Source organism: Mus musculus, chromosome 5 (genome assembly GCF_000001635.26).
Source record: "Mus musculus strain C57BL/6J chromosome 5, GRCm38.p6 C57BL/6J".
Classification (NCBI taxonomy): domain Eukaryota; kingdom Metazoa; phylum Chordata; class Mammalia; order Rodentia; family Muridae; genus Mus; species Mus musculus.
Window position 1 is genome coordinate 11,150,407 of NC_000071.6, and position 13,957 is coordinate 11,164,363.

The window sequence follows — 13,957 nt, forward strand, 5'->3', positions numbered from 1 at the left end:
ATAAATAAAACTGTTAGCCGATGGCGCCTGTTGAAGTTGGACTAAAAGTATTTTGCATTATGATACAACTATCAGCCTATTGGGACCAGGGAGTATGGAATGTAGTAGTTTGAATTAAAATTTCCCCCAATAAGCCCATTGAGAGTGACACTATTAGGAGGAGCAACCTTGTTGGAGTATTATGGTCTTGTTGGAAAAAGTGCTTGTTGATCAAGATGTAGAACTCTCAGGGCCTTTTCTCTCCCCTTATCTGCCTTCATGCCACCATGCTTTCCTGCCAAGATTGTAATGGACTAAACTTTTGAACTGTAAGAAGCTTTAATTAAATGCATTCTATTATAAGAGTTGCCACTGTCATGGTATATTATTACACACAATAAAACCATAACTAAGACACTCTCATTAATTGTGTGTGTGTGTGTGTGTGTGTGTGTGTGTGTGTGTGTGTGTGTGTGTGAATGTATGTGTTTTAATTTGGTCAAAATGTGTTAATGGGGATGGAATAGAACCTGGAGAGTTACCACCTATAAAACATCAGCACAAATGCAAAGTATTAGCTGGCACAGATCACGTCTTAGGAACAGGTGGAAAAAATTTTGAACATAAAGAGAAAATCAATAATCGGAGAGAAACAGAAACCACAATTATTTGCCAGTGGCATTTACTTTATGTGATGTTCTGCCTGGCCAAATTTTCAAAGTATTTATTAAGATGTTGATAATCTGATGAAATTTGAAGTTAAGCAATTAATAAATGATGATTACAGAAAACCAAGGCTTCCTTGTGTGCCCGAGGGCAGCCTTGATAAATTTTCCAGCAATTACTATCTCTGATTACCACAAGGAAGCAGAATCTTAGAGCAGTGGAACAAAATTGCAATTTATTGTGCAAAGTGTACAAAATAGAGTCGGCACTAGGTTTTGGAAGAGAAAATTGTTGAAATCTACCCAACTTTATCAGAATTGAAATTTTTACTTATAAACCCTCATAATCATGAACTCTTACTGATATAAATACACATACTTCTTTCATTAGGCAACTATGATGTCCCATTTGAATAAGAGGCACCTATAGCTGATATATTCTAAGCAATGTTTGCATGGAGCTATTGCCTTGTCCCATGCTCTCAGTGGTTTTGACACTCACTTGGAGTTTATATAATAATCATTTTAAGTGTGGACTGATACGTTCAACTATAAAGTTCTGAAAAATAGAATGAGGAGAGTAACTTCTCATTCTCAATGTGCTGGTTTTGCCACAATGGCTGAGACAAGTACATGGCTAATGTTCTAAGTCATTGTCTTGGCATACTAAGCCACAAGCTGTTTCTTTTTCTATGGAAGAGTGAGAATGTTTATATTCCACATGACTTTAGGAGTGCAGGTGACATTTATTCTTTAATTTTCAGACAAAATGAGGAAGGCACAAAAATACTCTTTTCTTGAAAATATGATATAATGATAAACTCAGAGAATCAAGGCAGAAAAAAAATAAAACTTTGACAAACAAACAAAATAGCCATCCTTATTTCATTGTTTTAAACATCAAGAGCTATTTTAGCATTAACACTGCCTGAGTCTCTGGAGATAATTGAATGAAATATATATTCTTTTAGATTTTTGATGAGTCATATTCAAAAACTTACTGGCAACTGTCGGGATGCATATGGGAAGAAATTATCTGGAAAGGTACCCACCCATATTTGGCCAGACATAGTTAAGTCAGTGGTTTATAATTGACATAAAGCCATCATGATATACTAGACTGATAATATATAATCCCATTGCTGTATGCATAATCCTCTTTAAGTGTACTTTTATATATCTATATGCTTAAAGAGTACAGTTTCTGTTTATACTTAGCATTGAGTTAATTTTTGTTATTACAAAAATATAACACACTCAAAAAATCATAAGTTAATCCAAAATAAAAGCAAGCACACACATATTTGCTAATCCATATCTACAGATCCTTTGTAATTTTTGTCCTTCCCCTTTTCTTCCTCTATTTCACTATACAGAATACTAGTACACTGAATTTTGATATTTGTTGTTAATTAAATTTGTTTTATCATATATCATAAATATCCTTAAATATGTATGATTACTTGTTTTGAGTTTATAAATGTATAAAAATATCTGAATTACATTTGCAAGGGTAAGTGACAACCACTTGAGTCATTGTGGAAAGATCAGCATCTAATCAATGACTTAAATTATTTTGGATATTTTCCCTAACACAATATGCTTGAGTTCTTATCTTTCTAAAATATGTATTAGCACATCAACTTGCTTGTACAAAGTACAAATATGGAGAAGTCATGAAGCCTGAGAAGAATTTTACTTTTCTCACTTTTGCTGTGAGTCTTGAAATTGTATTGTTTCAACAGTTGTCACCCAGCTGGGCTTTCAAGATATAAATAAAAATGACAACTTTGAATGGACTCCATATGGAAACCTGCTATAGAGTGCAATGTTAATTAAAGAAGCTTCATTGGTCTCTCTGAAACACATACACAACTCCATTTCTTTATCAAGAAAGAAAAACAGCAGCAGCTAGACAGTTTAAGTGCTTAGCATATCTGGAACCTGGGTATTGCCTCCTATGATCTTGTATTAAAATCCTTCACAAAAAAGTCTCTTAAACAATGGGTTAATTTTAAGTTACAGTTCAGGATTAAACTCCACCATGGTGAAAAAAATTACAGTAGAAGAACCTGCCAGGAGTAGAGTATGAGGAAAGCTCAGACTCAACAAACTTTCCTCTTTTTCAGTCCAAGATGCAAGCAAGAGGTACAGGATCCAAGCAAGAGGTACAGGATCCAAGCAAGAGGTACAGGATCCAAGCAAGACGTATGCTACAATGTTAGGGTAGGTCGGCCTTTTCAATTAACCTAACAAAGATAATCACCCATAGGTGTGGACAGAGGCTAACCTAATCAAAATTACTCCCTGTAGCTGCCTGGAGGTTTCTTCTCAGGGTGATTGTAGCTTCTGCTAAGTTAATAAGTGCTGATATCCACAGACACCTTTATAGGTAGTACAGAAGTAAGAAGGTAAAATGTTTGTTATATAGGTTCATTCCAGCTGTGGGCACTGGACAAAACTGCTGATTAACTATAGGCACCAGCTTTCTTATTTATATACCATGGGTAATAAAATTATAAATTTAAGAGCTTATGGTAATGAAGAGCTAATTGTGTGAAGATAAGAAGAAAACACACATAAAGCAATTAGTAATTGTTAGTGATCTTGGATTCAGATTCCATCTTAGAGAACCTGATCCAGGGTTGAACTTGAGTTAACTAACAGTCTCCAGGTTACTCCCCTGGCAATCCACTTCCAACCACCATTCAGGAGGAAAGCAGAAGTGTATGGTTTGACTCCCAGCAGCAGCCAATTACGCTAAAGGCAACAAAAATTTTGTAATGGCCCCACAATCGGATATGTGCCAGACTAGAACCTCCCTCACTTGCCTAACATGTTCTATAAAACATTGTCCCACTGAGAACTAGGGATTTCTTCCTCTTGCTCTGCTGCATCAGAGTAGGTGGTGTGACCCAAGCTTGAGCTTAGAATAAAGAGATCCTAGTGTGATTGCTTCAGAGTTGACTCTTTGCTGGTCTTCTGGAGATCTCCAACAAGGCACAACAATGCATCATATTAGGAAAGCTTTCAGGATGTTATTAACTTATATTTCTTGTTCTGAATTAAACTCTTTAGCAAGCAAGAATGTGCTACAGTTACCTACACAGAACTTCAAAGGTCTCTGTACCTTATTAGAAAGAGATCAAGTTTGCCTCTCTAGTAGACTTCTCATTTTGAAATTACCATAAAATCTGATGATTATTCCATGGAAACTCTTTGTTTTTCTCATTTATCTCTTCAGTCCATGAGCTAAAGATCCATCTATGTCAGCTCTGTAAGGGGAAAACATAGGAAAGAAACAATCAATAGATGAAGGAAATGACAATAAATAGGAAACATTATTTATTATTAACAATAATCACATTAAATTTTTATTATACATATATTCTTTGGTGGTATACATTTTAGTAATTTGTAAAAAATCAAAGCATTCAATCAAAATTCACAAAATTTACTTTGGGAAATGTAATTTGGTAACACAATTTATTCATATTGTGCATTAACAAACACTGAAAAACAGCAAAAAGCATAAGATATGCTACAGTGAATAATAAACACATCTGTAAAAGGAGAAGCTGTGGAAAGCATTTATTCAAAAGGCAAAGTTAGTTACTCGTGTTCTTTAACCAAGTATTTCAACTGCTAAATCCCAGGTTTCACTTGGTAGTAGCTAGCTAAAGGCTTTCCTCATAAATTACATTTGGTAAACTCATGAAAATTTCTAATACCAGCCATCAGAGTGAAGCAGAAACCTACAGACTCTATGCTACTACAAAGTCTGCAAAATAACTACCACAAAATCAAAATGCTCAAATCATATGTTTGTTTTGATCTTGCTTTTTTTTTTAATTTATTTTATTGTTTTCCTTATTCACTTTACATCCTACTCACTGCTACCCCCTCCTGGTCACCCCTCCCCTTTTCCTCTGAGTGGGTGAGGCTCCCCTGGGTATCCTCTAATCTGGACACTTCTGCAAGGCTAGGCATCTCCTCTTCCAGTGAGACAAGACAAGGCAGCACAGCTAGAAGGACATGTCTCAAGTACAGCCAATAGCTTTTAGGACAGTCCCTGTTCTAGTTGTTCCAGGCCCAGATGAAGACTACCCTGCACATCTGCTACACATGGGTGGGGAGGTCTAGCAGGCCCAGCCCATGTATGTTCTTTGATTGGTGGTAAAGACTCCTGAAAGCCTGAAGAGTCCAGGTTACTTGACTCTGTTGGTCTTCCTGTGGAGTTTCTATCCCATTTCTGGCCCCAATCCTTCCTATTCTTCCATAAGAGTCGCCAAGCTCTAATATCGAAACTTTACAAAGAACTCAAATTTGCTTAAACTAAAAAAAATGATAGAAGATATACTTTCTCCAAGAAAGTCTTATATGAACGTCTAAGCAGCCTGTGACGGGCTATAGTCTAGTTATATAAAATATGAACCTAAATGAGTCTTTGAGTGTCTGTGGACAATAGCAAGACCTTTGTTGTGAGTTATTTCTATCTTTGTTCTCATTTTGTTTCTTTAAATATTGGCTTGGTTTGGGTGTACTTAGGGAGAGAAAGAGAATACTTGTGCAATAGTTAGTTTTAACTGTCAGCTTGAAAGAGTATAAAAACACCTCGAAAGAGATTCTCAATGAGGAATTTCCTCAATAAGTTTGGTCTGTGGATATGACTGGTAGGAATTTTCTTAATTGTTTAATGGTGGTCGGAGCACTTACCTTGAATATAGGGAGCACTCTTGGACTGAACAAACTGGGATTGATTGAGAAGGAAAGTCAGTTCAATACTTGAAGAATGCATCCATCTATTTTCTCTGCTCTAAGGTTGTGGAGCAATACTTTAACTTCCATGCTATTTTGCCTTTCTTACTGACATGTACTATAATCTAGAATTTTCAGCTAAAGAAAATTTTCCTCTCATGTATACTGCTTCCTTTGGTAAGAATGTTTTGACACAACCTGAAAGAAAAGAAGACAACTTTTATGAATTAAAATCAGCTATCCTCTTCCAAGAAGAATTCAGCTTATTTTCTAATGATATTTTAAATTAAGGTACATATTTCAAAAATCAAATTGCTAATGGCTGGTTAAATGAATATATATTCTGCAGTTTCTTTTGCTTAATCTTTACTGTCTTTAAGTTTAATTCCAATAAAATTAAATGAATATTGATTTTGCTACTATATAATTGTAACATTATATAATTATATAAAAAGTTTCTAACCAGTACCTTCAGAGCTTCTTGGAACTATACCACCAATCAAAGAAAACACATGGTGGAACTTGTGGCTCTAGCTATATTCATAGCAGAGGTTGGCCTAGTCAGTCATCAATGGGAGGAGAAGCCCTTGGTCCTGTGAAGGCTCTATGCCCCAGTATAGGGAAATGTCAGGGCCAGGAATGGGAGTGGGTGGGTTGGGGAGCAGGGGGAGAGGGTAGGGGATAGGGGATTTTCAGAGGGGAAACTAGAAAAGGGGATAACATTTGAAATATAAATAAAGAAGATATCTTATTAAAGAAAAACCTAAAAAAAATGTTAAATAAATATAACCTTTTCTTATCTTAGTTGCTACTTTTCTTTTTATAACCAAAATTTCTGTTATCTTTTTCCTCTTTTTTACCTTATTTTCATTTTATACTGTTAACTCATTCCTAATTGAATTAATTGTCTATGTCACATAGAAAAAGAACATCATAGAAAAAAATGAGATATTTTATTAAGCTCTTCATGGGATTCCTACGCATGTCACTGACCTAGGTTTAAAGACTCCTATATTCACTCTAGTGAAGTAGTATAACTCAAAACAGCAAATTCAATAAGCATAACTTCATCACAAAGAACTTTTCAGGGACATACTGTGTGTGTAATATGTACATATATGAATAAGGAACAATCTTTATCTTCAAGGAACTCACAACATTTAATGTTGTCTTATAAACCACTGTATGTTATCACATTTGCGCATGACTTAAGGAATGTGTGTCGCATATCTTCCATCCACATGAGAATCTACACTGTAAGCTGATCTCTCACAATTCTCTGACCAAAGTTGCAGTTGCATATTTTGGATCAAGTGTATCCACAGTCCGTTGAAACATCTTTTTCATAAAAATACAAAACTGTGTCTGATGTGCTTATTTCATAATTGCTCGTCTTATCTCTAAATCTTATGAAATTTGAGAGTAAAGGATAAGAACAACTCTCGTAGGAGTCATGGGCATCACGATCGCTTACATCAATTTCTAGTTCAGGAATGTGAGCTGCAGGAATATTGTCTGGTACCAAATTTTCAGGGAAATATGAGAAACTTTGTAGGTTCTGATGAACAAAATTAAAATTCAAATGTGTAAAGTTATTTCAATGACAGAAATAGTATATTCAAATGCAATGAAAGTCCAGGGGGCATTTCTCAATCTAACTGATAAGAAATCTGGGCATTATCCAGGGTAATCAGTATAAAATTCACTATTTTAAAGAAGTATTTAATTAAAGAATGCATTGATATCTACAAGAATCAAGGTGTGGGAATTCTCAAAACCAAGCTACGTGTATTCTGCTCCACAACTTACTAAATAGTATGCACAATCATCTTCCTAAATCTTTCATTTTTATCTTACACTCAATGTATTTTCTTTGCAGGCAATGTAGTTTTCATCTAACATTTTAACATTCAAGCTATATTGTTCTCCATTTCAAGTAATTATTACAAGCTACCTTTGTGTATATTAAAGTCTTAGGAAATACCCAACCCACCACAAGCATGACATCTTACAAACAGCCTTCAGGGTTTCTCTGACAGCCTGTGAGACATGGCACACCTGGCAACAGTGAGTTGTGCCCTGATTTTTGGCAACATAGCTTCAAAAGCCAAGAACATGAGTATTAGGGGGAACTCTCAGTACAGTCTAAAAGAATGTCAATTATTGTGTGAATGAGATCTCTAAGTTTGTTTCCACATTCATAGCATGTGAATTTTTCTTCTTTTGTTCCCGTTGTGATCAGATACTTACACACAGGAAGACTCCTGCAAGGAGGTCCTCTATTCATGTGAAAACTCACATCTCAAGGATAGGTCTTTCATTCTAAGGCAGTTTTTTTGTTGTTTTGTTTTGTTTTGCTTTGCTTTGCTTTGTTTTGTTTTGTTTTGTTTTGTTTTGTTTTGTTTTGTTTTGTTTTGTTTTGTTTTGTTATTTTCAAAAAAGTTCTGTGCCCTCCCCTTCAGTCCTGAGCAGGCTAATCAGACCTTAACTGTTTGCCACAGTCCATCTTCCACCAAACTGGGTGGAGTCTTCTGACCTAGATAAAAATCTCCTGCCTTGCCCACCTGCAGAAGCAGACTGCCTGCTGAGCTGCTGAGCTTGTTCTGCCACAGAATCCAGCTGAAACCAAGCAACACAACCCAGCAGAAACAAAGATTGGGCCTTTGGGTTTCCCCTATATAAACGCACAGCTGAAAATTAAACTTTGAGCCTTGATCAAAGAACCTTTGTCTTGGCTTCCTTCTTCTCTTACCCGCCCATCCTATTTCAGTCCCAACCTCCCTTTCAGGTATACCAAGTTCTTCGTGGCCGCTGAACGGCTACAAAATTCTCTTGAAATTTTAAGGCATTTTAATAATGCCAAGCTTAATCTTTATTTCTAGTCATTTAGTCATTATGTTCACGATAAATCTGCCTTCCAAGAAGGAATAGTAAACAGTTTCCTATGGATGTAGCATCATGGAAAGTTACAATAGCAACATCATCATATCATGTGGGACCATGGGGTATGCCCTCTTGCACATACATTATTTGGACAATGCTCTCCGAATGATAAGAAATATTATTTTTTATTAATCATTTTATTCACTTACATTTCAAAACGATATACCCCTTACCGGTTACCCCTTTACAACCCCCCCCCCCATCCTATCCCTCTTCTCCCCCATCCCCTTTGCCTCTACGAGGGAGAGCCTCCACCCACTCACCCACTCCTGCTTCACTGCTCTAGCATTACCGTATGCTGGGGCATCAAGCCTCCACAGGACCAAGGACCTTTCTTCCCATTTATTTCAGATAAGGCCTTCGTCTGCTACATATGTATCATGAGGGAGTCATGGCTCCCTCCTGTATACTCTTAGGTTGGCGGTCTAATACCTGGAAGCTCTGGGTGGTCCAGTTAGCTAATATTGTTCTTCCTATGAGATTACAATCCCCTTTAGCTCCTAAAGTCTTTCTCCTACCTCTTCCTTGGGGGTCCCTGGGCTCCTTCTGATGGTTGGCTGTATCTGCATCTGAATTAGGCAGGTACTTCTAAAACCTCTCAGGGAACAGCCAATACCCGGCTCCTATCAGTAAGCAGTTATTGCCATCAGCAATAAGTGATATTAACTGAAGTTTAATAGCCAAAACTGTTTAGTAACTTACACAGCTAAAAAAAAAAATAAATGTATGGGAGACATAAAAATACATTATACTGATTGTATATACTCAATGTGTAAGTGAATCTGCATGTAAATTCTCAGAGAATAGGTTTGTACTTACATACTTTAGGGTAAAAATTATTCTTAAAGTAAAGTCATCCCTAAGACTCTACTCCACATGAATGAGAGGTGAACTTAGTACTCATTTCAAAGAGTAATTTTCTTGAGATAATGAATGTGGGAATTATAAGAGAAACCACAGGCAAAGAATGATGCTACTTTAAGAAATACAATTTTTTAGAAGTTCTTTCTACCATACAGCATATTAATCTATAATGCTTTGATCTTTACTTGATAACATGCACTCATGGCATTATTGAAATTCAGTGTAAACTTGGGTTGTATCTAGTTTATCCATCTATCTCATCTTTTATCAATCACCTAGTGGGGGAAGAAGGAAAAGCTTCGTTCACATGGTACTTTTACTTGCCATTGTCTTTTGGATTCTCATCACAGGTTTTTTTTTTTTTTGACAAAGAAGTTGGGACCACATCCATTCACTAAAATGTCGTATCAAAAGAATATTTCTGCATGAAAGACTAAAGATTAGAACAGGCAATATATAGTCCAAGGGTACTGATGCAATTCTATAGAAACAGCCGTCCAGAAGCAGAGGCAGGATAGCAAGTTCAAGGTGGTTTTGTTTTGCTGAGTTTCAACTTAGTCTGGGACTCTGTAGCAAAACTTTGTATCAACATGACAAAATAAATAAAATAAGTATATAATTCCTTATGAAACATGGATGAGTCTAATGAACATTGTCTTAGAAGAACTAAGTCAGACAAGGGAATAAACTGGAGGTGTGATTTAGAGATAATTAACCACATTAAATTAGAAAAAAGAATAGAACGCACAAGGGACTGAGGTGTTTGTGGTACAGATTGGAGGCTTTATTCGAAAGCAAAAAAAAAAAGCCACAGTTATTTATTAGTTAAATCTAAACATCTTTAAGTGGATTTATAATCAAACAACGTAGAATTTAGTAGACATTTGTGAAGAGTACATGCAGATCAAAAGAGCAAACTCTTTAGCCCATTCTGATGTGACCAGAAATTGGATATTTGCACCTGTTTGGCACCACACAGCGCACTGAAATTAATCAGGTCAAACACTCACACACTCATTTCATGACCCGCTCCAATTTTCACCTAATAGTTGATTTTAATCAGGCAACCAAAGAAAGTATACCTTGTCAAGGCATAACATCAAGCAAAGGAAATCAACTCAGTAAATCATTTAAACTTTTAAATCCCTCAAGTTGTGCTCAGAGGCTGCTAGAATTTAAACACAGTATTTTCCCTTCAAAACATAAATATATGTAGTGAAACCATGAGTATGTTAATGCTCTTAAATGGATGTTTTGGTGCCTGTCTTGGGAAAATTCCATCCTTAGATTCTTCTAGCACAAAAGTTTATAGTTTATTATAAGACTAGACTCTTAGTAAGCTCACTGGTCATTTCTTCTAGCTGGGGCATGAAATCTGAAAAATCAAGGCCAGAAGAATCACTTTACCGGTCTTTGTTCCACTGAGATACACAAAGTGGTAGCTGCATTAAGGCATTGATTATCAACTTAAGTTGATATCACCAAAACAGTTCCATAAAGTCCTGATTTTAAATTGATTAATATTATTGTGAGGTAGAATTCAGGGCACACTATATGGTATGGATTTTGTATGCAGGAACAGACTGATAATAGAACAGGTATTATTGCCTCTATTCTATGCACAGTACTGCCTATGATAATTCTCTGCACTCCTTTTATTGTTCCATCACTGTGAGCAGTAATGTGGGTAACGATGTCCAACATAATTTCTTCTGCTTAATATTAAAGAATTGTCTTTTTGTGAATAAATGTGCCATGGAGACTAACTTTACAACTGCCACCCCAGGATGAAAACAGAGTAAGTACCTTCTCCAGAATTGACCACAAAATAGGTCACAAAACAGGCCTCAACAGATTCAAAAATATTGAAATTGTCCCATGTTCCTATCAGATCACCAGGCACTAAGGCTGATCTTCAATAACAAAATAAATAACAGAAAGCCAACATTCACGTGGAAACTGAACAACACTCTTCTCAATGATACCTTGGTCAAGGAAGGAATAAAGAAAGAAATTAAAGACTTTTTAGAGTTTAATGAAAATGAAGCCACAACGTACCCAAACCTTTGATACACAATGAAAGCATTTCTAAGAGGGAAACTCATAGCTCTGAGTGCCTCCAAGAAGAAACGGGAGAGAGCACATACTAGCAGCTTGACAACACATCTAAAAGCTCTAGAAAAAAAGGAAGCAAATTCACCCAAGAGGAGTAGATGGCAGGAAATAATCAAACTCAGGGGTGAAATCAACCAAGTGGAAACAAGAAGAACTATTCAAAGAAATAACCAAACAAGGAGTTGGTTCTTTGAGAAAATCAACAAGATAGATAAACCCTTAGCTAGACTCACTAGAGGGCACAGGGACAAAATCCTAGTTAACAAAATCAGAAATGAAAAGGGAGACATAACAACAGATCCTCAAGAAATCCAAAACACCATCAGATCCTTCTACAAAAGGCTATACTCAAAACTGGAAAACCTGGACGAAATGCACAAATTTCTGCACAGATACCAGGTACCAAAGTTGAATCAGGATCAAGTTGACCTTCTAAACAGTCCCATATCCCCTAAAGAAATAGAAGCAGTTATTAATAGTCTCCCAGTCAAAAAAAGCCCAGAACCAGACGGGTTTAGTGCAGAGTTCTATCAGACCTTCAAAGAAGATCTAATTCTAGTTCTGCACAAACTTTTTCACAAGATAGAAGTAAAAGGTACTCTACCCAACACATTTTATGAAGCCACTATTACTCTGATACCTAAACCACAGAAAGATCCAACAAAGATAGAGAACTTCAGACCAATTTCTCTTATGAATATCGATGCCAAAATCCTTAATAAAATTCTCCCTAACCGAATCCAAGAACACATTAAAGCAATCATCCATCCTGACCAAGTAGGTTTTATTCCAGGGATGCAGGGATGGTTTAATATACGAAAATCCATCAATGTAATCCATTATATAAACAAACTCAAAGACAAAAACCACATGATCATCTCGTTAGACGCAGAAAAAGCATTTGACAAGATCCAACACCCATTCATGATAAAAGTTCTGGAAAGATCAGGAATTCAAGGCCCATACCTAAACATGATAAAAGCAATCTACAGCAAACCAGTAGCCAACATCAAAGTAAATGGAGAGAAGATGGAAGCAATCCCACTAAAATCAGGGACCAGACAAGGTTGCCCACTTTCTCCCTACCTCTTCAACATAGTACTTGAAGTCCTAACCAGAGCAATTCAACAACAAAAGGAGATCAAGGGGATACAAATTGGAAAAGAGGAAGTCAAAATATCACTTTTTGCAGATGATATGATAGTATATATAAGTGACCCTAAAAATTTCACCAGACAACTCCTAAACCTGATAAACAGCTTCATTGAAGTAGCTGTATATAAAATTAACTCAAACAAGTCAATGGCCTTTCTCTACACAAAGAATAAACAGGCTGAGAAAGAAATTAGGGAAACAATACCCTTCTCAATAGTCACAAATAACATAAAATATCTTGGTGTGATCTAACTAAGGAAGTGAAAGATCTGTATGATAAGAAATTCAAGTCTCTGAAGAAAAAAATTAAAGAAGATCTCAGAAGATGGAAAGATATCCCATGCTCATGGATTGGCAGGATCAACATTGTAAAAATGGCTATCTTGCCAAAAGCAATCTACAGATTCAATGCAATCCCCATTAAAATTCCAACTCAACTCTTCAACGAATTAGAAGGAGCAATTAGCAAATTTATCTGAAATAACAAAAAACCTAGGATAGCAAAAACTCTTCTCAAGGATAAAAGAACCTCTGGTGGAATCACCATGCCTGACTTAAGCTTTACTACAGAGCAATTGTGATAAAAACTACATGGTACTGGTATAGAGACAGACAAGTAGACCAATGGAATAGAATTGAAGACCCAGAAATGAACCCACACACCTATGGTCACTTGATCTTCGACAAGGTAGCTAAAACCATCCATAGGAAGAAAGACAGCATTTTCAACAATTGGTGCTGGCACAACTGGTTGTTATCATGTAGAAGAATGCGAATCGATCCATACTTATCTCCTTGTACTAAGGTCAAATCTAAGTGGATCAAGGAACTTCACATAAAACCAGAGACACTGAAACTTATAGAGGAGAAAGTGGGGAAAAGCCTTGAAGATATGGGCACAGGGGGAAAATTCCTGAACAGAACAGCAATGGCTTGTGCTGTAAGATCAAGAATTGACAAATGGGACCTAATGAAACTCCAAAGTTTCTGCAAGGCAAAGACACCGTCAATAAGACAAAAAGACCACCAACAGATTGGGAAAGGACCTTTACGTATCCTAAATCAGATAGGGACTAATATCCAACATATATAAAGAACTCAAGAAGGTGGACTTCAGAAAATCAAATAACCCCATTAAAAAATGGAGCTCAGAACTGAACAAAGAATTCTCACCTGAGGAATACCGAATGGCAGGGAAGCACCTGAAAAAATGTTCAACATCCTTAATCATCAGGGAAATGCAAATCAAAACAACCCTGAGATTCCACCTCATACCAGTCAGAATGGCTAAGATGAAAAATTCAGGTGACAGCAGATGCTGGCGAGGATGTGGAGAAAGAGGAACACTCCTCCATTGTTGGTGGGATTGCAGGCTTATACAACCACTCTGGAAATCAGTCTGGCGGTTCCTCAGAAAATTGGACATAGTACTACCGGAGGATCCAGCAATATCTCTCCTGGGCATATATCCAGAAGAT

General features: G+C 36.5%; 1 long non-coding RNA gene across 3 annotated transcripts in view; it reads right to left on the reverse strand.

Moving 5' to 3' along the window:
* Gm32554 overlaps positions 1 to 13,957 on the reverse strand; it is a 42,876-nt gene that overhangs the window by 15,756 nt on the left and 13,163 nt on the right. For all 3 annotated transcript variants that reach the window (XR_003955844.1, XR_001784779.1, XR_001784778.1), the window contains exon 4: positions 3,831 to 3,919. This is a non-coding gene — a long non-coding RNA (predicted gene, 32554). The remainder of the gene's footprint in view (positions 1 to 3,830; positions 3,920 to 13,957) is intronic.